Genomic DNA, 22,258 nt, shown 5'->3' with positions numbered 1-22,258 from the left:
GGATAGTCTGATGTAAGTAATGGGCCCCGCCTGCTAGCCTGCTCCCTGAAATATCACTGGTTTGCTCATTTCTAAGGACAGCTAGACATATAAAGGGCCCCATTACCTTCAGTAGCTTAGGGCCTCATCAAACCTAAATCTGGCGCTGATAAAATGGGGGGAGGAAGAAGCGCATATGCCACCTTGAATTAAATTAGCTAAAACTAACTGCAATTATTACTAAATCACAATAGCAACAATGAAGAAGCATAAAAAGAGAAGCGCTTCTTCTTTATCATTGCTGACTACAACAACAGAGATGGTTGAAGGCTGGCTGAAGGTACCTGTGGGAGTGCTCACTCCCTCTGGCCTTCAGGTTAGGGTTCAAGTCTCACCTGCATGGTCTCTGCTCTTGGGGCTCTGTAGGTGGACCAAATGTTCTGACAGATTATAATGCCTTACTCTGCAGGCCTTCACAGTCCTGTTTTCCTTTCATCTTCTTTCCTAGTTTATCTGATGGAAAACAGAACACTAGTATTTCAGTAATTCTACGGAGGTCCAAGAATGTAACAGCAGGGAGAGCATGTAATTATTAGATGCCTCTTTTCTTCCTGATCGTTTTGTGCCATTGAAAGGGACACATCTGTGCTTCAAAAGTCTAAGCAGTTCTCATTTTCCTCTCCTTCACTCGCGTTATCATTTATTGTTATTGTCATAGATAACGAGAAATTTCAATACACTGATATGAAAAAAGTCTGTGTAATGTTGGATTACATTGTCTGTTTATTGTGTATCCGCTGTCCTCTACTTTTCTCTGATTTTCACTTCTTGTCTTCAGACTAGGCTTATGTATGTGTGGGTGGAGATTGGGTTGTTTTGTTTTGCTTTTTCTGTTCGCTCTTCATTTTTCTGTACTGCCAGCTCTGTAATGCATGTTATCGTTCTCTCTCTCTCTCTCTCTTACAGCATGACAGCAGGTACTAAGCTCCTCACTGCAGAAACCCAGAATGAACACCCTCCACTCCCAAGGCCGTACATTAGAGATGAACCGCTGAACTACTGAAAAGTTTTACTGACTGTTCCCCCATCATACGCTCATTCTTAGGTATGAGCTACTTCTGGGCCAGTATTTCTTACAATTGCAATCTTAAGACATGTTCACTGAAAACAGGCGTGGCAAACCTTTGTCTCTGTTGTGGGTCACCTTCCCATGAAGTGGCGTAGCGTGGGGGGTACAGGGGGGGCCAGCCGCACCGGGCGCAACATCTGGGGGTTAGGGTTAGGGGGCGCAAATCCACAGGTTAGGGGGCGCAAATCCATGGGTTAGGGGGCGCAAATTACTTGCCTTGCCCCGGGTGCTGACAACCCACGCTACGCCACTGTTCCCATGGGGTTAATATGCTGGGTGCTAGATAACCTCAGATGTAATGTTGCTTTCTCACACAAGTCACAAGGCTGCAGACAGTTTAGATGAGCAGGTGTCAGCAAGTAGAGAACTTGCTGGCACCTGCTAGAGGTCTGGATGTGGGTGTGATAAGTAGACAAGTGTCAGCAGTGTAGATCGACTCACACTTATCTCCAGGTATTTTTGTGTGGCTTAGCAAATAATTGCGTATGGATATAGACCAAATGATAAATGTTAGTAGGGTAATTAGGCAGTCATGATAGGCTGTAAACCTTGTACAGTGGTACCTCAGGTTACATATGCTTCAGGTTACATACGCTTCAGGTTACAGACTCCTCCGCTAACCCAGAAATAGTGCTTCAGGTTAAGAACTTTGCTTTAGGATGAGAACAGAAATTGTGCTCCGGCGGCGCGGCGGCAGCGGGAGGCCTCATTAGCTTTTTTTTTTTAATGATATTTTATTAAATTTTTAACAAGAGAAAAGTTACAAAACGATAAACAAAAAACACAAGAAAAATACAAAAACCAAAATTTAACACAGAAAGAAAAAAAATTAAATAAAAAATTAAAAATCCCTCTTTTTAACTTCTCACCGTTCATTTACTTATTTTCCTGACTTCCTCACACCTCCCTTTTTTGTATTCCATTTAAAAATTGGTTCAGCAAATTCATACCCCGGGAGGCCCCATTAGCTAAAGTGGTGCTTCGGGTTAAGAACAGTTTCAGGTTAAGAACGGACCTCCGGAACAAATTACGTACTTAACCTGAGGTACCACTGTAGTGCCAAGCCAATGGGGAGACAAAGGAGGGAACCTGCGCTTGTGGTCTAGGGAATATAAGCTTATGCTTTGCCAAACCTGGGTGTGACTACTTTAGACACCTACTCTTGCAAGACTGCATTGCAGTGGCAGAGGAAGGTGGTGCAGGCTGCCCCAGGTATCATCGGGTGGGTGGGTGTGTGACAAAATGACAAAAATATGAGTTTTAAAAAATAATGTTAAAAAATTGGGCTCATGAAACTTTTTAGTTCAGTCAACAAAGGTAACAAACTGGGCACCACACCACGGGGGCCAGCAACTACCGCAGGACTTACAGTGTGCCCAAGCTACGTGTCTCTCCTGGGAGTGACATGGTGGCTTGGGTGCTTGTAGGCTCTGCAGTGCCTGAAATGGCAGCGTGGGGCTTGCGTCTGCCCACCGCCTCTCCCTCAGCTGTCCTACAGCTTAGGGGGAGGCAGCGGAGAGGCTCCACACAGTGCACCCCTCCCCCATGGGTGTCTTGCCCCGCCCCCAGCTCCAGGACTCACACGCCACACCGGGCACCCAAGCGGCTAGCATCCCCGCCTGGGCATGAAGTTCAGACATTCCAAATGTCTCTATTTTCCAGGGACAGCCCCAGATTTACAGAAGCTGTCCTGGTTTCTGATTTGATCCTGGAATGTCCCACTTTTCCTTAGGACATTCCTATTTTTATCAGAGAAATGTTGGATGGTCTGGAGCTTTCTGATCCTGGAGCCATGCTGGAGCAACACAGAAGGACTCAGGTACAATCCTAGATATTCCCAGTTAAGACTTGGAATATCCTGTGTCTGAAATGCTGGAGAGACACAGCTAGTCAGTGTTGGCAGTACTGAGCTTTGTTGTTGTTTAGTCATTTAGTCATGGCCGACTCTTCGTGACCCCATGGACCAGAGCACACCAGGCACTCCTGTCTTCCACTGCCACCCGCAGCTTGGTCAAACTCATGTTCGTAGCTTTGAGAACACTGTCCAACCATCTCATCCTCTGTCGTCCCCTTCTCCTTGTGCTCTCAATCTTTCCCAACATCAGGGTCTTTTCCGGGGAGTCTTCTCTTCTCATGAGGTGGCCAAAGTATTGGAGCCTTAGCTCCAGGATCTGTCCTTGCAGTGAGCACTCAGGGCTGATTTCCTTGAGAATGGATAGGTTTGATCCATGGGACTCTCAAGAGTCTCCTCCAGCACCATAATTCAAAAACATCCATTCTTCGGTGATCAGCCTTTTTTATGGTCCAGCTCTCACTTCCAAACATCACTACTGGGAAAACCATAGCTTTAACTATACAGACCTTTGTCGGCAAGGTGATGTTTCTGCTTTTTAAGATGCTGTCTAGGATCCTTCATGGATCACTGCCTTGTCATGGTGAAGGGGCTTGAATAACTCAGAGAAACTATGAGTTATGCTGTGCAGGGCCACCCAAAACAGACAGGTCATAGTGGAGAGTTTTGACCAAACGTGATCCACCTGGAGGAGGAACTGGCAAGCCACTCCAGTATCCCTGCCAAGAAAACTCCATGGACAAAGACAACAGGCATATAAAAGTTATGACGCTGGAAGATGAGCCCCTCAGGTCGGAAGGCGTCCAACATGCTACTGAGGAAGAGCGGAGGACAAGTACAAGTAGATTCAGAGCTGATGAAGCGGCTGGGTCAAAGCTGAAAGGTCGCTCAGTTGCGGATATGCCTGGAAGCGAAAGGAAAGTCCAGTGCTGTAAAGAAAAATATTGAATAGGAACCTGGAATGTAAATACTGTGCTAGCTAGAGTAATAATCTTAGGCCCCATCTGCACTATACATTTAAAGCAGTACCATAGCACTTTCAACAGTCATGGCTTCCCCCAAATAATCCTGGGAATTGAAGTCTATTATGTGTGATGAGAGTGGTTAGACGACCTCTATTCCCCTCACAGAGCTACCATTTTCAGGGTGGTTTAACAGTCCATCCCTCTTCCCAGGGAACACTGAGAATTGTAGCTGTGGACCAGAAATGAAATTGGGGAACTCAACCCCAATTCTGGGACTATAGTCTCTGAACTGCACCTTGCAGCTCTGTATCACCTATTCTGCAACAGGCCTAATCATGGGGTTAGTGCAAAGCAAGCAGTTCAGAGACCACAGCCCTGTTAATGAGCCCAGCTTGCGGATTTCTAGCTCATTATACCCGTCCTCCAATAGAAATCACAGATGAAAGTCGATTCAGCCCAAGAAGAAAATACAAAGCGCTCAACAACAGAAGTCAGCTTTGTACAAAAGGTAATTCAATCCAAATGGAACAGAGTGTCTTGCAATTAGAAAGGGCCAAAATTGTAATAAAGTAAGTAGTACTAGCAGCATTTTTATAATTGCACTTCTGTTCTCTATTTTTTTTTTTTTTTTGCACAGCATCTCATGGGACCCTCGGGCTTAAGGATCGAAGGAGAATAAGGGAGAGTTAAGTTTCTTACTAAAGTTCAATGGTTGGGATGAGTGGAGTTTATCTTACCATGCTGGTTATTGCATAATCATAAGTGAGATGAATTTCTTCTGCTTTAATTTAGCTTCTGGCCAGGAAACATACCCTTATGAAAATTTAGTAGTAGCCGCAGCACAAACTAAAATAATTGCATTGTGCATAATGACTTTTTATTTTTTAAAACAACTTTAAAGCCTAAATAGAAATAGCCAATCTTTTTCATGCATCTTAGTTACGTTACCAGCTGTAATGTTATTAGCTTCTGCTCACAGTAAATTAGACATGCAATGAGAAAGGGCAAGAGGCAGCTTCCTGGTGCATGAAATACTCTGTAAAAGATTAATTAGCCTAGTGGCGCGCAAGATTTTTAGAACAGGGAATGACAAAATAACTGTTAAAATTAAAAAGTTTGGAGATTTCACTATTTGGGGAGGTGCAAACATTTGAACAGGGGAAATAAATGTTCTGTATGGTATGTTTTCTATTGTAACCTAACATTTAAGGGGCCAAATCTGGGCTAAGTCAGTGACAAAATATTTGGGTGCAAAATGTCCACAGTCTGCTTTCTATATAAAATAGTCATCGAACAGTCCTGTAAACTTGATGCAACAAAAATAAGACATTTTTTTAAAGTTTTTTTTAAGCATACAGAGATAAATAGCAGCAGCAGCAGATCAAAATGAGCATGTGACAATCAGCCTGGGACTGATGGCTTGCTGTGGAGAGCAGATCCCTGTTGCTTATCTTCTCTTGCTGCTCGTGGATGGTGATCATTATTTCCATAGAAACCCCAAGATAAAATTGACACTGAGATAGAGAAACCCATTATCCATGTGGCCTGACCACAAAACTGGTAAGAACCAGTTTGGGAGAAACCTAACAGCTGAATGGTAGAGTGGAACTCCAGATAAAGTGCAAGTAGGACTCTGCACGTAGAGAAAAAAACTTAGGTTGAGTAAGTGTTTTCAAGGACTGTGGTTGGATGAAGAGATGGTGGGGTGACAAGGTAGCAGAAGGTGGTGGGCTTGAGAATAAACAGCTAAAATGGCATGTTTTACCTATATAGGATGTGTGCTAATGGAAATGTTCTCACAGATTGTTTTGGACTCTGTCTGGTAAAGCATTCCTGGATAAAGTCTGAATCACGGGGAGTTTGGTTTGAGCCTCCATACCGCATAGACTCCCTGCTCTATGCAGAACTCTGCACAGTCACAATCTTTTTGATGTCAGAGACTGGCTTCACAACGAGAAGTGGTGGAAAGTTCCAGCTGGAGAAACGTCCTAGGCAAGCAACAGAAGAGGAAGGCTCAGAGCCAGGGGAGTGGTGTTGGGACCCTGAAGACAGGTCAGAGAAGGAGGAGAGGCAGAATGGCTGGGTGCTGGACATGTTTGAGTGAGAGAGAGGAAGAAGAGACAGAAAGCACTGCAGACATAGGACAGGCAGCAGAGAGGAGGTGGGGGTTGAGGCTGCAATAGATTCACAGGAGTCTGCCAGTCCTACTGTATTCAGCTCCCCTCCTCCCTTGTCTCCAAGGGCACAGAGGCCTTTGCATGTTTGTAGAGCACAGAAGCTCCTTGACAGAGTTTAAGACTGCAGGAAAAACAGCCAGATGGGGAGGATATTTAGGGGGAAGTGGGAGAAGTTGTCAATTCTAGCAACTGCTTTACTGGAGCCAGTCTTGCCCATGAGTTTCTCTATTTGTATTCCATTTCCTTGAATAATCAACTTTACTGCTCCTCTCCGGGTCTCCATGCTTACCTGCAGCTGAACCAGCCCTGAGACTTGAATGCAACAGACTTCCTGCTTCAGACCTTCATCACCAAGGTGAAGTAGGTAGCAGGGCCAGGTGACAGGGTGCAACAGAGGGGATGATTTCAGCAAGTGTGCCTCTGCTCCCCCTCTCCCATAATTCTAATTTCATATGGATTCATCACTCATAGCTATAGAATTCACCCTACTCAGGCCTAGTTGAGCTTTCCTCAGACTCCATAGATCTTCCCACCACAGTGTCTTGGGCCAGGCATGGAAATCAGGGCAAAAGCATGGGGTTTTTTTCCTAACCACTAAATCTTACTTGCCTGATTTCGCTTATTTAAGCACCGAGTCCCAGATTGTTTATGGCAACATGGGTAAATTGAGGTAAAGAACTCCTTAGGGATGCTATAAAATCAATGGGGCTGTGCTGAAGAGCATCTGTTCTTGACTTTCTTCCACTGCAAACACTTCTGGCATCGTCTCCCCCCTCCCTTTTTCTTGGGGGATGGCTTTCTGCCTTGACTGCTATTTTCAGTAAGGTGTAGGCACCATAATATGTTTTCTTTTCATTCTGCACTTTCCTTTGCAAACAGATTAAGGGAGTAGTACAGTTCTATAATGGTGTGATAAATCAGTCAATTTACACTTGGCAGAATAAAATTAGCATTGCCGTTACTTCATAATGGGCCGTGGCTTTGGCTCCGGAATTGATTTCAGGCTAAAGTTGATATATTACAATTGTGTTAATATTGAACTTTAAATAGAATGAGGAATTGCAAATCAATACCATTATAAAAAGACACTGAGAAAAACAATCCTATATTTTTAATTGCATTAATTTATTTTATTTTATTTTTTTGTCTTGCTTCTATTTTGGAAAGTTCAAATAAGTAATACTGCAAATTATATTGTGGGCATCAGCCTTGCAGCTAAGAGAACATCATTCTTAATTTGAGGGGCAGAGAGAAGCTGTGGTTTTGTCTTCCACAATGAATGCAACAGATTCACTTCTCTAAATGAAGGATTCATTTATCCACAAACGATTAAATTCTTGTAAAAAATGGGAATCCCATGGTCTGACGGGAGGGAGTCTAACTTGTTGGCTTATCTCCCTCAGTCACAGCGTCCTTCAGCCAAGCATTAGAGAGATCCCCTCTGATCAGCTGTGTTCACAACCCTAAAGATTCTTTTGCAATGCACACTCTCCATGGCTCTGTGAAAGCCCATGACTGTTCCTCTCTCGTGGCTCTATCCCATCATCAGATGCTTTCCTCTAACCTTGTGCTGAGCTGCCTCTCCATTATCCCATGAACTCTCTCAGTCAGCCTTCCCTAACCTGGGCCTCCCAGACATTTTGGACTACAACTCCCATAATCTCTGACTATTAGCCATGCAACTTGTGCCAGCTTGCTGAAAGGCTGCTCTAGATTATTCCATACAATGTTCTACTATGCTGCAATGATTGGGCATCACCTCTAGGGGACCTGTCTCCCAGTGGAAGCATCTTGCATGGGACAGAAATAATATACTTCCTTCTTTAGTCCTTTTGAAGGAAGCCGTGGGCTTCAAACATATCTATAGAAATAGGTCCTGGAGCAAGAGAAGAGAAAAATGCTCATTCACATATGCATATGAGAGAGAGAGAGAGAGAGAGAGAGAGAGAGAGAGAGAGTGTTTGTGCATGCAATTATCTTATAAAATAAGGCACAAGGCTGAGTAGGGACCCTGCATTTCAGACTTACAGGATGTCTGTAATCTTTGACTGGAAGGAACACAATCAGCCCAGCAATGCAATTGTTCATTATTTATGTTTACGATTTTTGCATAAATTATACATGCCCTGCAACTGACGTTCTCTGGGTGGCTTACAAGGATTAAAACAAAGAAAGTTTAAACAAAATCAATGCAGCACAATTATCAAATCACTGAACAGAGAAAAATAAACTTTGCAGCAACAAATCAATTTAGGAGGGTTAAATGAATGGCTGTCTGATTGCAGGCATCTTATTCTGCAGAGAAGATTATGTTTCTGTGAGCAGGAATGCAGTTTGTACATTGCACTTCCTGTAGTTTGCAAATGGACCCACAGTCCTAAAAATGAGCCCACAGACCCCTGCAATAGTTTGAGTCTCTGCACAGAGCCAAATCAGCATTGTACCGATCTGTTTAGCTAAATATTTTTAAAAAGTAACACACCACTAGAAAGAAGCATGTACTCTATTTGGAAGCCATAGAAATAGCAGACACTCTATTGGACTCCATGCATGCCTATTATTTCTTAAAACTGCATCACATTCCCCATTAGAAAGGATGTCTCTAAGGAGTCTAACCTCCATTGCACAATGCGCAGATGAGGCTCATGATCCACAATTGACTTAAAGCCACATCTTGTTCCTCATTGGGAAGATCATTCCTGAGTAATATTGTTTCCATTGAGGTGGCATGGATCCATGTTAGGAAGTAAAATGGACTTACAGCCCCATCATGTTTCCCAACAAGAAATATGAGTGTTATGATCTGGCATCTAGAGTCAGGAGGGCTTGAGAAGAGAGTCTTATTCTCTGCAGTGTTTAACTCTTGCTGGAGAGCTTATGACTGCATTTGGTACTCCCCCCCCCCCCCAATGATTTAATATCAAACCTGATGAATATCTGGTGTATGCTCCTTTGTGAAGCTGGATAGCCTATATTTGCATTGGAATCCACAGATCATGGCTCTCGAAGGCATCCTTCTCTTATGTGGGCCAGACAATAACAGTGGTGGGATTCTCTAATCCCCACTCTTGTAGCTCGAAATGGCGTTGAATCGCCTCTTTGATCTGAAAAGCGCCTTTTCAGTCACCGCTAAGTAACATCATTCGACTAAGCAATGCCTTGCCAGTGCACTTGATGTCTGAAGGGGCTCTTTATAGTACCAATTTCAATTAAGCCCACCAAGTAACAACAGGACTAGTACAGCTCCTGGACTGGCAAAGTAGCACTTGGGTAGGAACTGACAAGTCTAATAGTTCTTCAAAGAAAAACTACTACTGCCCTTGTGTCTAAAACTCCAGGGCCATTTTTATTTTATTTTATTTATTTTTTGCTGCACATTATGTCGTATCTGTGAAACTCTCATTGTCACTTAGCAATTCTTTTGTGTCTGAGTTTTAGTCCTTATGTTCAGAAAATGCTTTCTAGAGCTAGGTGCATCCAATACCACCTGATTTCTGTATAAAAGTTTTATTTACCCACTGTCGGGGACTGGGCAGAGAAGGAATGGTGAAGACCCTTCCAGGGAAGAAGAAGAAAATACAGAATTACAACAGGAGTTTGAGGGAGATGAGGGGATGCTCAGAGGAGATGAGGGGAAAAGCTGGGAAATAATGGGAGAGGAGGAGGAGAAGGAGGAAGCAACAGGGGGGCAACAGCTGATGGACACAGTGCCCTTAGAAAGCATTCTAGACCCCCCTCTCCCTGAACCTGGTGAGCCTTGAAAGTAGGAGAGCAAAGCGTTCAGAAGCAAAGGGCCCCCAGTGCCACCCGTAGAAGAGATGATGAATGAGGAAGTGGGAGAGAAGGGTGGGGGCACCACTCATGGCAACACTGTTACTCCAAGAGGCTGCATTCCCAAGCCTCTCTCTGTAAACTTGAATAAAAAGCAGATGGTAAGAACTTTTCCTTGTCTCATCTGTTCCTGGCAACCTGCCGTGAGGGTTGGTTCCTCTGCAGCCTGACACCCACAGGACAGCCTTCTTCTTGGTTCTGCCCAGTGTTGAGAACAGAATGAAGTTCCTCCTCCAATAATGAATCATTTAATCTTCAATTAAATTGAAACATATTTGCTTGCTTCCACATCCCTAGTATAAGTGAGGAAGCCCCATAGCATTTCCCAATATATCAGTTGAACATGAAGAAGATACAGAAATTCAAGAGTCCTGCCACGTGGTATGAATGGAAAGGGAGATCGGTCCCTGATAGAAATAGATGTCCTCTTCAGCCCAACCCTAGGTAGTCTGTTCCTCTGAATCCACATCTGTCTCATTTCTTCTGCTCCTTCTGTCTTTCCCCTCTATCCCTGCAGTTCTCCTTCCTGATACTGGAACTTTCACTCTGTTGTTCTGCAGCTCAAGGGTAGAGAATCTACTTTGCTTGAAGAAATTCCAAGGTTCATTCCTCAGAATCTCTCAGTAGGGCTGGGAGAGAACCTTGTCTGTAATCCTGGGAAATCATGGTTGGTTAGTGTAGACAACTCTTTGCCACCAGATGGACGTCCTGTGTTTTTATGTCTTTCTTACACTTTCCTCCTCCACAGTTGGACCTCTGCTCCAACCTTACTCTGTTCTTCTTCCTCCTTCCTCCCCCAGCTCCCCATGGTCAACCCCTTTCAAGCCTCCAGATGACCACTAGGACTCAAAGCCACTCAGTGCTCATGTCTGGTGTCAGCAGCAGGTCTCAAGGGTCCACAGCTGACTCCCAGAAGGCAGGAAGCAATGAAGCAGTGCTATCAACCCCACAGATCCTGATCACACCCTGCCTGTAAATATGCTTGGATAATAGCGTGTGTGTGTGTACGCACTAGGTGCAGATTGCCATTTTCCCAGTCTAAATACATCAGATCTAAACTGAATAGCCCCACAGGGGAAAGGATGCAAGTACACTAGCAAAGTAGTGCATATGTTGCATTGTTCTCCAAAGTTGCTGGTATGGCTAGAGAGGGATTTTATTCCTCTAGTTTCCTACCACCCCTGCCTGGCTCTGTGCCCACTGCCAGCAGTGCTCTTTACTTCAGGAAATTCTGACCTTCAGCATCAAAGGGATTATACTGAAAGGGTTGTTACCAGCACATTTAGGAAATATAGTCTGACATCAAGTCATTTTCATTTTGTAAAGTCTTCAAAATGCAACTTTTTAATTATCCTCTTCTCCCCCACCTTTTTCCTAGGCTAGAAACCAGCTAGGCAGTATTCCGCTTTTTCCTCCCGGTGGAATAGTTTTAATGCTTAAAGTTATTCAAACAGGGTTTCCATGCTCCCCAACCACAAAGTCCTAAGCACATACACACAGAGTGAGAAAAGAGGATCCAACTTTGGTTATTTGCTTGCTTTTTGTGAGTGGGAAAAGAGGAGAATGTTTTGAAAAAGAGAAAACGGGGGGGACGGACATTATAGGAAATGGAAAGAGGCTAGTGAAAAGAAGTATGGAGGCAGGTGATTTTAATGAAAGTGAGGTTTTTATACTGCTGTGCCATCTGCATGGTCATTGCCTCCATCTTCTGCTATACAGAGCCAGTATCTAACTGTGAAATACAGTGGTCCCTTCGTTCTCATACTTAATCCATTCCCGGAGTCCATTCGATTCCCAAAAATGTTCGGAAACCAAGGTGCAGCTTCCGATGGGCTGCAGGAACTTCCTGCACTCAACCAGAAGCTGCGCTGGATGTTCGACTTCCAAAAAACGTTCACAAATCGGAACACTTGCTTTCGGTTTTGTGGCATTCAGGAGCCGATTTGTTCGGAAGCCAAGCCATTTGAGTCCCAAAGTACCACTGTAAGCTGGCGAGGGATATTGATTTCAAGTCAACCTGAATACTACAAATGAATTAAGCAGCAGGAGTCTGTGCCTTTTTTTTTTTTTTTTTTTTTAGAATAGTCTAAACAACAATCAACACGTCGGCTAATAATATGCTAACAAAATCTTTATAATATTATACTGTTTCACATTTTATAAACAGAAGACAAATAATGTGTGCATGGAGTCACAAATAATAGAAATCAGATAAATATTCCATAAACAAGAATGGTAGGTGTGGTAAGTCACTGAGATGGAGGCAAAATGCCTTTCCACAGTCAATGTCCTATAAAAGTAAGGTGATAGTGTCAGGAGTTCAGCCTACACTCGAGTAGGACCCTGGGAGAGACACATGCCCGACTGGCATGTTCTCTCCCTCCTGGTCTTTCGTTCAGGAGCCTCAAAAGCTTTATTCTGCCCAAACATCACAGCGACCGAGGCCAACCGACACTGGCACACTTAGGGATCCACAGACTTTGTGCATCATGCATGACAGACCTCAGCAACTCAGCATTTTGGCTAATCTACTTTTATTTACATATAAACACACACAGAGCACTGCATCATGGCTCCCTCTCTCTCTAGCATCAGACAGCAAAGACAAAAAACACAAAGGACAATAGTCCCACTTCACGGAACACAGTAACACAAACATCTTGTTTCTGTCACTTCCCACATATACCATCAAGTGATAGACAAAATCCCATGACTGCAATCATGGAGCAGGAATTCTAACAGACAGGTGCTCCGGATGTAGCAGTAGGGTACTCCAAGCACAGCAGCAAACAAAACAGTACTTCCGAATAAGGAACTTTTTCAATGATAATTCATCATCAGCAAATTAATTATCCACAAAATTACATCAAATAGCCATGGAACAGCAATCACTGCTTTTAAGTGATTGCTGATCCATGGCTATTTGATGTACATTTGAGTTACCATGCCTGCCATATTTGTTTATGGAATACTTATCTGATTTGTCTTCTGTTTACGAAATTAGAAATTTGAAACAGTATAATGTTATAAAGATTTTGTTAGCATATTATTAGCTGACATGTTGCTTAGAGTGTTCTGTTTTGCAACACAGGGAATTTTCTTTGGTGTACATTTTTTTAGAATGGAGCATGGGAACCTGTCTCCTATTACTATTACTACTACTACTATAGATTTATATACCACCCTTCATCGGAAGATCTCAGGGCAGTTCACAAGATAAAAATACAGATAAAGGCACAACTGAATAGTTGGAATAAAAACAACAAAACAGTAACGCCGTCTGCAGGTTCTCATGTTGGATGTTGGAGTAGATCGGCCACTGCCCTAATAATTAATAATAATAATAATAATAATAATAATAATAATAATAATAATTTATTATTTGTACCCCGCCCATCTGAGCGGCTTCCAACAAAGATGAAAAATACACTAAAATATCACATATTAAAAACTTCCCTGAACAGGGCTGCCTTCAGATGTCTTCTGAATGTCAGGTACCAGTAGTTGTTTATCGCTTTGACATCTGATGGAAGGGCGTTCCACAGGGCGGGCGCCACTACCGAGAAGGCCCTCTGCCTGGTTCCCTGTAACTTGGCTTCTCGCAGTGAGGGAACCGCCAGAAGGCCCTCGGAGCTGGACCTCAGTGTCCGGGCAGAATGATGGGGGTGGAGACGCTCCTTCAGATATACTGGGCCGAGGCCATTTAGGGCTTTAAAGGTCAGCACCAACACTTTGAATTGTGCTCGGAAACGTACTGGGAGCCAATGTAGGTCTTTCAAGACCGGTGTTATATGGTCTCGGCGGCCGCTCCCAGTCACCAGTCTAGCTGCCGCGTTCTGGATTAGTTGTAGTTTCCAGGTCACCTTCAAAGGTAGCCCCACGTAGAGTGCACTGCAGTAGTCCAAGTGGGAGATAACCAGAGCATGCACCACTCTGGCGAGACAGTCTGCAGGCAGATAGGGTCTCAGCCTACGTACCAGATGGAGCTGGTAAACAGCTGCCCTGGATACAGATTTGACCTGTGCCTCCATGGACAGCTGTGAGTCCAAAATGACTCCCAGGCTGCGCACCTGGTCTTTCAGGGGCACAGTTACCCCATTCAGGACCAGGGAATCCTCCACACCTGCCCGCCTCCTGTCCCCCCAAAACAGTACTTCTGTCTTGTCAGGATTCAACCTCAATCTGTTAGCCGCCATCCATTCTCCAACCGCCTCCAGACACTCACACAGGACCTTCACCGCCTTCACTGGTTCTGATTTAAAAGAGGGGTAGAGCTGGGTATCATCCGCATACTGATGAACACCCAGCCCAAACCTCCTGATGATCTCTCCCAGCGGCTGCATGTAAATGTTGAAAAGCATGGGGGAGAGGACAGAACCCTGAGGCACCCCACAAGTGAGAGCCCAGGGGTCTGAACACTCATCCCCCCCACCACTTTCTGAACACGGCCCAGGAGGAAGGAGTGGAACCACTGTATGACAGTGCCCCCAGCTCCCAGCCCCTCAAGACGGTCCAGAAGGATGTTATGGTTGATGGTATCAAACGCCGCTGAGAGATCCAGCAGAACTAGGAAACAGCTCTCACCTTTGTCCCTAGCCCGCCGGAGATCATCAACCAGTGCGACCAAGGCAGTTTCAGTTCCATGATGAGGCCTGAATCCCGACTGGAAGGGATCCAAATGGTCCGCTTCTTCCAGGTGTGCCTGGAGTTGTTCAGCAACCACTCGCTCAATCACCTTGCCCAAGAATGGAAGATTTGAGACTGAGCGATAATTGGCCATTGTGGCCGCATCTAAAGATGGTTTTTTAAGAAGCGGTTTAATAACCACCTCTTTCAGCGGGTCTGGGAAGGCTCCCTCAGAGAGGGAAGCATTCACCACCCCACGAAGCCCATCGCCCAGTCCTTCCCGGCTATCTTTTATAAGCCAGGATGGGCAAGGATCCAGGAGACAGGTGGTTGGTTTCACTCGTCCAAGCAGCCTGTCCACATCCTCGGAGGTAACAGATTGGAATTGATCCCACACAACTTGACTAGACAGGACTCTAGCACTCTCCCACCCTGGCCCTGCTCCCACGGTGGAGTCTACTTCTTCCCGAATCTGAGCGATTTTATCTGCAAAAAAACTTTGCAAAATCATTGCAGGAAATCATGTGGCCCGTACTGGGCCCCGATGTCACAGATGGTTCCGCTAAATTGTGAACCACCTGAAAAAGTCTCCTGCTGCTGTTTTCTGCAGATGCAATAGAGGCGGTGAAGAAATTCTTCTTCGCCGTCGCTATCGCCACTTGGTAGGCTCGATGTTGAGCTCTAACCTGTGTCCGGTCAGATTCGGAATGAGTTATCCACCACCGGCGCTCTAGCCGTCTCAACGATTGTTTCATTGCCCTCAGATCCGTGGAAAACCACAGGGCTCTCTGGGCTCCATGCAATCGGAGAGGGCGCTTCGGAGCCAAACAGTCAATAGCCCTGGTTAACTCCACATTCCAGCGGGCCACCAGGGAATCGGCTGAAAGGCCATCAACATGGGATAAAGCATCCCCTACCACTCTCTGGAAACCATTTGGATCCATTAAGTGGTGGGGGCGGACCATCCAAATCGGTCCCACCTCCCTGCAGATGGGATGGGTCGCAGAGAAGTCCAGTTGCACCAGGAAGTGATCTGACCATGGCACTTCTTTCGTTTCGCTTTTACTTAGTGTCAGATCACCCACGTCACTAGAGGTAAACACCAGGTCCAAGGCATGTCCGCGGCTATGGGTTGGGCCAGACTTATTCAGGGACAGCCCCATGGAGGCCATGCTTTCCACGAAGTCCCGAGCAGCCCCTTGTAAGGTCGTGTCGGCATGGATGTTAAAATCCTCTAGGACGACCAAGCTAGGTGTCTCCAGGAGAACATCCGCCACAACCTGAAGCAGCTCGGGCAGGGAATCCTTGGTGCAGCGGGGAGGTCAGTACACCAAAAGGAATCCTGTACTGCCCCTATTGCCCAACTTCCAGAACATGCACTCGGAAAACTGGGTCTTCCCAATAGGACGCCTGGTGCAAACTAAAGGACAGGCCCATCTGCTTCATTCCAACCAAGTCTCTGTTACACATGCCAGGTCAAGTCCTCCATCCATGATCAAGTCATGGATGGCAGTGGTCTTCATCAGTGGTCTTATGAATCATTGACCTGGCATTGCACAGCAGCACCTTCAGGTCATGTGGGTATCCCTTGCTGATTCTAGTATACATCCGGTCAGGACCAGACCCGGAGGCAGGAATAGTCCTCAGACAACGACTAAACCTGCCTCCTCTGTAATGACATGGTCTGGTCTTAGTGTAACTCCTCCTCCTACCCGTGATCACTGAGATCGGTTGTCCCAGTGCATCCCCCCCTGTGGACCATGCCCCTGACCCCTCCCCTTAATAACAAAATAACACCTTAAAACAACAACAACAAAAAACCAATAAAACAATAAAAACAAAAAACAGTAAAAATTACAAAAACATAAAATCAAACAAATTCCCAGGCCTAATAAACATCCATCCCACCCCCACCCCCCCACATACAAAAAATCTGCACTCTGCACCCCTCCAGCAGTAACAGCAACTGTCCTAGTGAGGCCCGTCAGGCCCTGCCCTGGGCCAGGTGGTAAGTGGCAGGAAGGAGCAGGGCCCCCAGACACTCACACAGGAGAGTCCTTATCCATTAGGCTCTTCTTATGAGTGTAAATTTGAAGCTTCCAGGAGGAAATCTTCAAAACAGCAATCCTGCTGGAGCCTTCTGTGAAGGAGATCCTTCAGCAAACAGAGAAACATCCATCCCAAAGTTGGAAGGATGGAGCTGTGCTTCCCTCCCCAGATTGGATGTCTGCTCCTCTGAATAGCCTGCAGAAGAGGAATCCTTCCTTCTCCACTCTGCAAAGGGATACCTGGGGTGGAAGAGGATATTTCAATCCTGCTAGTGTGCACAGATACATAATAGATTGCACCCTATTGACTTTAAAGCAGGCTTCCACTGGTGACATGAGGCCTTCACACACCCCTCTGCGGGGCTATTCAAACCATATGTTAGCTAGTGCTACAGCAACACTCCCAACTACCTGCTTGCCTTTCTAGACTTTTTCAGACATTATGGTGGCCACACATTTGGAAGAGGATATAGGAATAAGCACACTAGCTCCTCCCATTGCCATCATCATCATCCATGTGTGGGAAGGTGACAATCTGAAACAGCTAACCCAGGGTTTCCCAAACACTGGTCCTGCTAGCTAGGGATGATGAGGAATTCTAGTCCAAAACCAGCCAGAAACCCAAGCCTGGGAGACCCTGGATTAACCTATCATAGCTTTGGAGGTTCTTTAAATATTTTAGAATCCCAATTTCCACAAGGTCTCTTTCCACCACACAGTGGGTTGGTGTGGCAACAGCCTCTCCTGAGTGTGTTTTCTGTACTTACCATCACAACACCTGAAGAGGGCTTCTGGGATCCTGAGCCCCTTGTCACACCTGGCCACAAAACCCCCATGGCTTCAGTAGAGAACCCAGGACTTTTGTCACGGAAATAATATGCTCTACAGCCATTCTATTGCCCCTGTTCATAGCCGGTGGTTGTAGCGTTGATGACTTTACTCTGTAGCAAAGTGCAGTTAGCATATGGAGAGAGTCAGCGATGGTTATTATGAGAAGAGTGACATTGAAAGTATATTTATGCATACATTTTTTTTCTCATATGTCAGATGTTGGCAGCTACATTCCCATATCCTAAAAGAGGACACTCCTGGCTTCCTAGGGCTCCATTTTATACTGCAGTATTCACAAAATAGCCGGAATGATATGGCTATGTTGTGGACCACTCCTGGTATGGCATTATCATATAAATGTGCCTTATACTGAGTCAGAACATTGGTCCATCAAGGTGAGTAAAAGGTAAAAACAAAAAGGTAAAGGACCCCTAGATGGTTAAGTCTAGTCAAAGGCGACTCTGGGGTTGCGGTGCTCATCTCACTTTCAGGCTGAGGGAGCCTGTGTTCATCCAGACAGCTTTCCGGGTCATGTGGCCCGCAGGACTAAACCACTTCTGGCGCAACAGAACACTGTGGTGGAAACCAGAGTGCACGGAAACACCGTTTACCTTTCTGCCACAACGGTACTTTTTTATCTACTTACACTGGCATCTTTGAACTGCTAGGTTGGCAGGAGCTGGGTCAGAGCAATGGGAGCTCACCCCTTTGTGGGGATTCAAACCACCTATCTTCTGATCAGCAAGCCCAAGAGGCTCAGTGGTTTAGACCACAACGCCACCCATGGTCCTCTATCAAGGTGAGTATTGTTTAACTGGTAGCAGATTTCAGACCAGGAGTCTTTCCCTGGAGATGCTGGGGATTAAACCTTTGACCTTCTGCATTCAAAGCAGTTGTTCTACCACTAAGCTACTCCTCTATATAAACACATTTGACTTGCAGTGCATACCTAGGTCCTATTTAAAATCTTGTGCCCAACTTCACTTCCAGATCTTCCACAATCAGCTCTCTACCTTCTGCACAGGGCCAGATAGTTCTGATTGGCAGAGAATTTAATCCTTTCAATTAGCTAAAATGCTGTTCTATTCTTTGAGGTGTCCAATGACACGAAACCTCAGTGATTTATGTGCAAATAGTTTTGTGATCTGTTTCTGGCATCATTGAGGAGCCCAGGACGTATATCACATGGCTCAAACTCGTTTTTGTAAGTGCCGTTAGTAGGTGTCGAAATGGAGTTCCAAGCAATAGACCACTCCTGGGATTTTTATTTTTATTTTTTTAAAAAAGAGAACCCATTCACAAAATGATCGGTACCCCAGTGATTATGATCTTCATCAGCACAAAGTTTGCATCACATTGTTGTCCTTCTAGGAGAATTGAAGGGGGAGAAGAGTAAAAGAGTGGAAGATGGGGGAAAAATAGAGCTGTTTGGCAGCCTGAAGTATATTTATGGTTATAATTTTGCACACTTCACTTGGTGCTCTACCTCCATGCAACTGATCACAGCATAAATCACACTTTAATTTTAACCTTTGCAGTTCATCAATAGACTCAATATCAAAAATAATTCAGCACTGACACTATTGGTTTACAGGTAAGCGGAACAAGAATGGCAGAGGCTTAATAATGTATTAGTCGCCCTGTCGGCTGAAGCGGAAAGATTCATGCCTCCCTCCCTGTGTTTCTATCATGCGCTACAGCCCATAAATAAGGCCAGTGGCTAATCAGACAGAGGAAAGATCTACGGTGTCACTGGAAATCAGTTATTTGCACCAGGTACTGCTTTCTCAGTGTAGCCTTTGCAAATTAATCCTCAGGTGGAATTTGAGGAATACCTTAATTTATCCACTGTTTTGCATATCGCTATATATTGTTCGCTATTTAATCATGCCAGAGCGCTTCACAAGTCTTGGGTTATTAATTTAAGTACTTCTTATCAGGATGATGTAGTTCTCTAAATGATATGCCATGATGATTAGACAATAAAAAGTATACCGAGTAGGGAGGGAAAAAAGCAGGATAAGAATGAAACTCTCCCGTGTTCTGCAATACATATTGAACCAGACTTTGCCTTCCAATTATGGAGCCTTTTCATACCCTCCAACGTTTCTTCAATGAAAAAAGGGACGTACTATTCCATCATCATCATCATCATCATCATCATCATCATCATCATCATCTTTATACCCAGTCCAACTGTGCGGCTTCCAACATATATAAAAACATTAGACATTACAAAACTTCCCTATACAGGGCTGCTTCCAGATATCTTCTAAAGGTGGTTTAGTTACTTATGTCCTTGGCTCAGGGGTCACATAACTCCATATCCTCCAACATGTCACCGATGAAAATGGGAAATAAATTAACAACAACAACAACAATTTGAGGGGGGGGGAATTGTGAACCTATCACAATAGTTAGAGTCCCTCAAAGTGGCTAATAATAATAATAATAATAATAATAATAATAATGTAATTATTTATATGCTGCCCATCTGGCTGGGTTTCCCTAGCCACTCTGAGCAGTTTCCAGCATATATAAAAACATAATAAAATGTTGAACATTAAAAACTTCCTGACATTTTGCTGCAGTTCTAAGGATAACCAGAAAACCTGAAAGCAGAGCACAAATCAGGTGCATAAGGTGTTATGTGGGTTGTGGGTTGCACCTTTTTGTGTGTGCTTGCTCAAATCATCCATAGTAGATCATGGGAGAAAAATGCTATGAAGTGAGAAATGAAATAATATTATAGATCCAAACCTATATTCCCTTGCCTGGGAAAAAGTTGTTCTGCACTAAGTGGGAGTCACTTCTGCCTGACGAGACATGTACAGTAAGATGATCCTGATAATAAATGCTGCACTGTACAGTTTAAATAATTTGAAATCATTTAGATCTGGCCAAAGAAAATATCGATGTACCAATTTTACACTCTAGGTATTTCAGCTAAATAATAGTTTTCACAATAGACAAGCAGACTTTGTTGCTAGAATGGAACTGTTCAGCGAAATAGCTGCTTCTGTCTCCTGGGAAAATCAGCAAGCTTTTAAATATGCATAATATAATTGGGAAAGCTAACGATATTTACAGATTCTCTCAGGAGAGTTAAGTGCCGCCTTTGAAGCTGCCTTATTTTCTCAAGGGAAGATTATATGCAATGTCAGACCTTTCCTTTTATATATTATTATTTACTGAATTTGTGGTGTTCTTCTTTTATAAAAAAAAGAGAACCGAACCATTGTTGCTCTACCTAAACAAAATAGATAATAAAGCAGCTGAGGAAAAGTAGGAATACCAGCAAAGGGAAAGAAGAGTTTGTTTTTGTGAATAATTAATATGGGCTATTAATTCCTTAATTCACTCTGTCATAGCTTTTAGGGCTTTTTTTTTGTTTTTTTTTAAGATCACAAATTGGTCCCAGGTTAATCTGATAGCAAAACCACACCATTTATTTACTGTGTATATTTCTTGTATAGCCCAAGAAGTTCACTGTGGAATACTAGGGTTCTCTCCTGTCACACTGTTTTATCGTTACAACCCTGTGAGGTAGGCTAAACTGAGAGGTGGTGGCAGCGACTGGCCTAAGGTTGCCCAATGAGCTTCATGGTTGAACACGGGTTTCAAGCCGAGTTGTGCTGGTCATAGTCTAATGGTCTAACCACTACCCCACTGAATGCAACCAACCAAGCCTGATGCAGACAACCGGCCCTGAGTGGCAGTCTAAAGCAGTGGCGTAGCGTGGGGGGTGCCAGGGGTGCCGGCCGCACCGGGCGCAACATGGGCGGGGGGCGCACTCGCACTAGCAGCTCTCTGCCCCTACTAAAATCCATGGGTTAGGAAGCCCGCGCTCGCTCGGCTTGGCGAAGAGGTCTCGGAAGGGGGAGAGCGAAGCCTTTTGCCGCGGGCAAAAAAAGGAGAGGAAGCCGGGCAGGCGGGCGGGCTGGCTGGCTGGCTGGCGGGGGTCTGGCTGCGCCTGCTGCTGCCGTTGCCGCTGCTGCCGGGCTTTGACAGCTTGGCGAAGCAGAGGGAGAGGAGGTTTATGCGGCTCTCTCTCCACTGGCCGCCTGGGTAGTGAGCCGAGCCGAGCAGGGAGTCTGGCGAGGGGGCGGGAAGAGACTTTTCCCTTTTTTCCACCTTGCCTGGTCAAAAAGGAGAGCGGAGTCTCCTCAGGGCACCCTCAGGCAGGGCAGGGCAAGGCAAGCAGAGCGAGGAGGAGAGAGAGGGGGAGGGGGGGAAGCAGCCAGGAAACGCCGCGGTGTGGAGGGGGAATCAATTAAGGAGAGAAAGCGAAAAGCCTTGGAGAAAGGGAAAAAAGGAAAGAAAAGAGGCAGCTCCGGGAGAGCGCGGGGGAAAGAGAAGCCTCGCTGCTGCTGCTTGGGAGAGTAAATTACTGTACTTGCCTTGCCCTGGGTTAGGGGGCGCAAATTACTTGCCTTGCCCCGGTTAGGGGGCGCAAATTACTTGCCTTGCCCCGGGTGCTGATAACCCACGCTACGCCGCTGGTCTAAAGGTAAAGGTAAAGGGACCCCTGACCATTCGGTCCAGTCGCGGACGACTCTGGGGTTGTGGTGCTCATCTCGCTTTATTAGCCGAGGGAGCCGGCGTACAGCTTCTGGGTCATGTGGCCAGCATGACTAAGCCGCTTCTGGCAAACCAGAGCAGCACATGGAAACACCATTTACCTTCCCGCTGGAGTGGTATCTATTTATCTACTTGCACCTGACGTGCTTTCGAACTGCTAGGTTGGCAGGAGCAGGGACCAAGCAACGGGAGCTCACCCCCTCGCGGGGATTTGAACTGCTGACCTTCTGATCGACAAG

The 22,258-nt window shown here is 45.2% G+C and overlaps 1 long non-coding RNA gene across 1 annotated transcript in view; it reads left to right on the top strand.

Moving 5' to 3' along the window:
• Positions 1-21,992, top strand: part of LOC309342380 — a 425,203-nt gene extending 403,211 nt beyond the window's left edge. Inside the window, exon 3 of the long non-coding RNA XR_014156751.1 lies at positions 21,955-21,992. This is a non-coding gene — a long non-coding RNA (uncharacterized lncRNA). The remainder of the gene's footprint in view (positions 1-21,954) is intronic.
• Positions 21,993-22,258: the final 266 nt, after the last annotated feature.

Source organism: Podarcis erhardii, assembly GCF_964252035.2.
Source record: "Podarcis erhardii genome assembly, chromosome: 5".
In the NCBI taxonomy this organism is placed as follows: domain Eukaryota; kingdom Metazoa; phylum Chordata; class Lepidosauria; order Squamata; family Lacertidae; genus Podarcis; species Podarcis erhardii.
The sequence above is the reverse complement of the archived record's forward strand: the minus strand, read 5'-3'. Positions and strand labels throughout refer to the sequence as shown.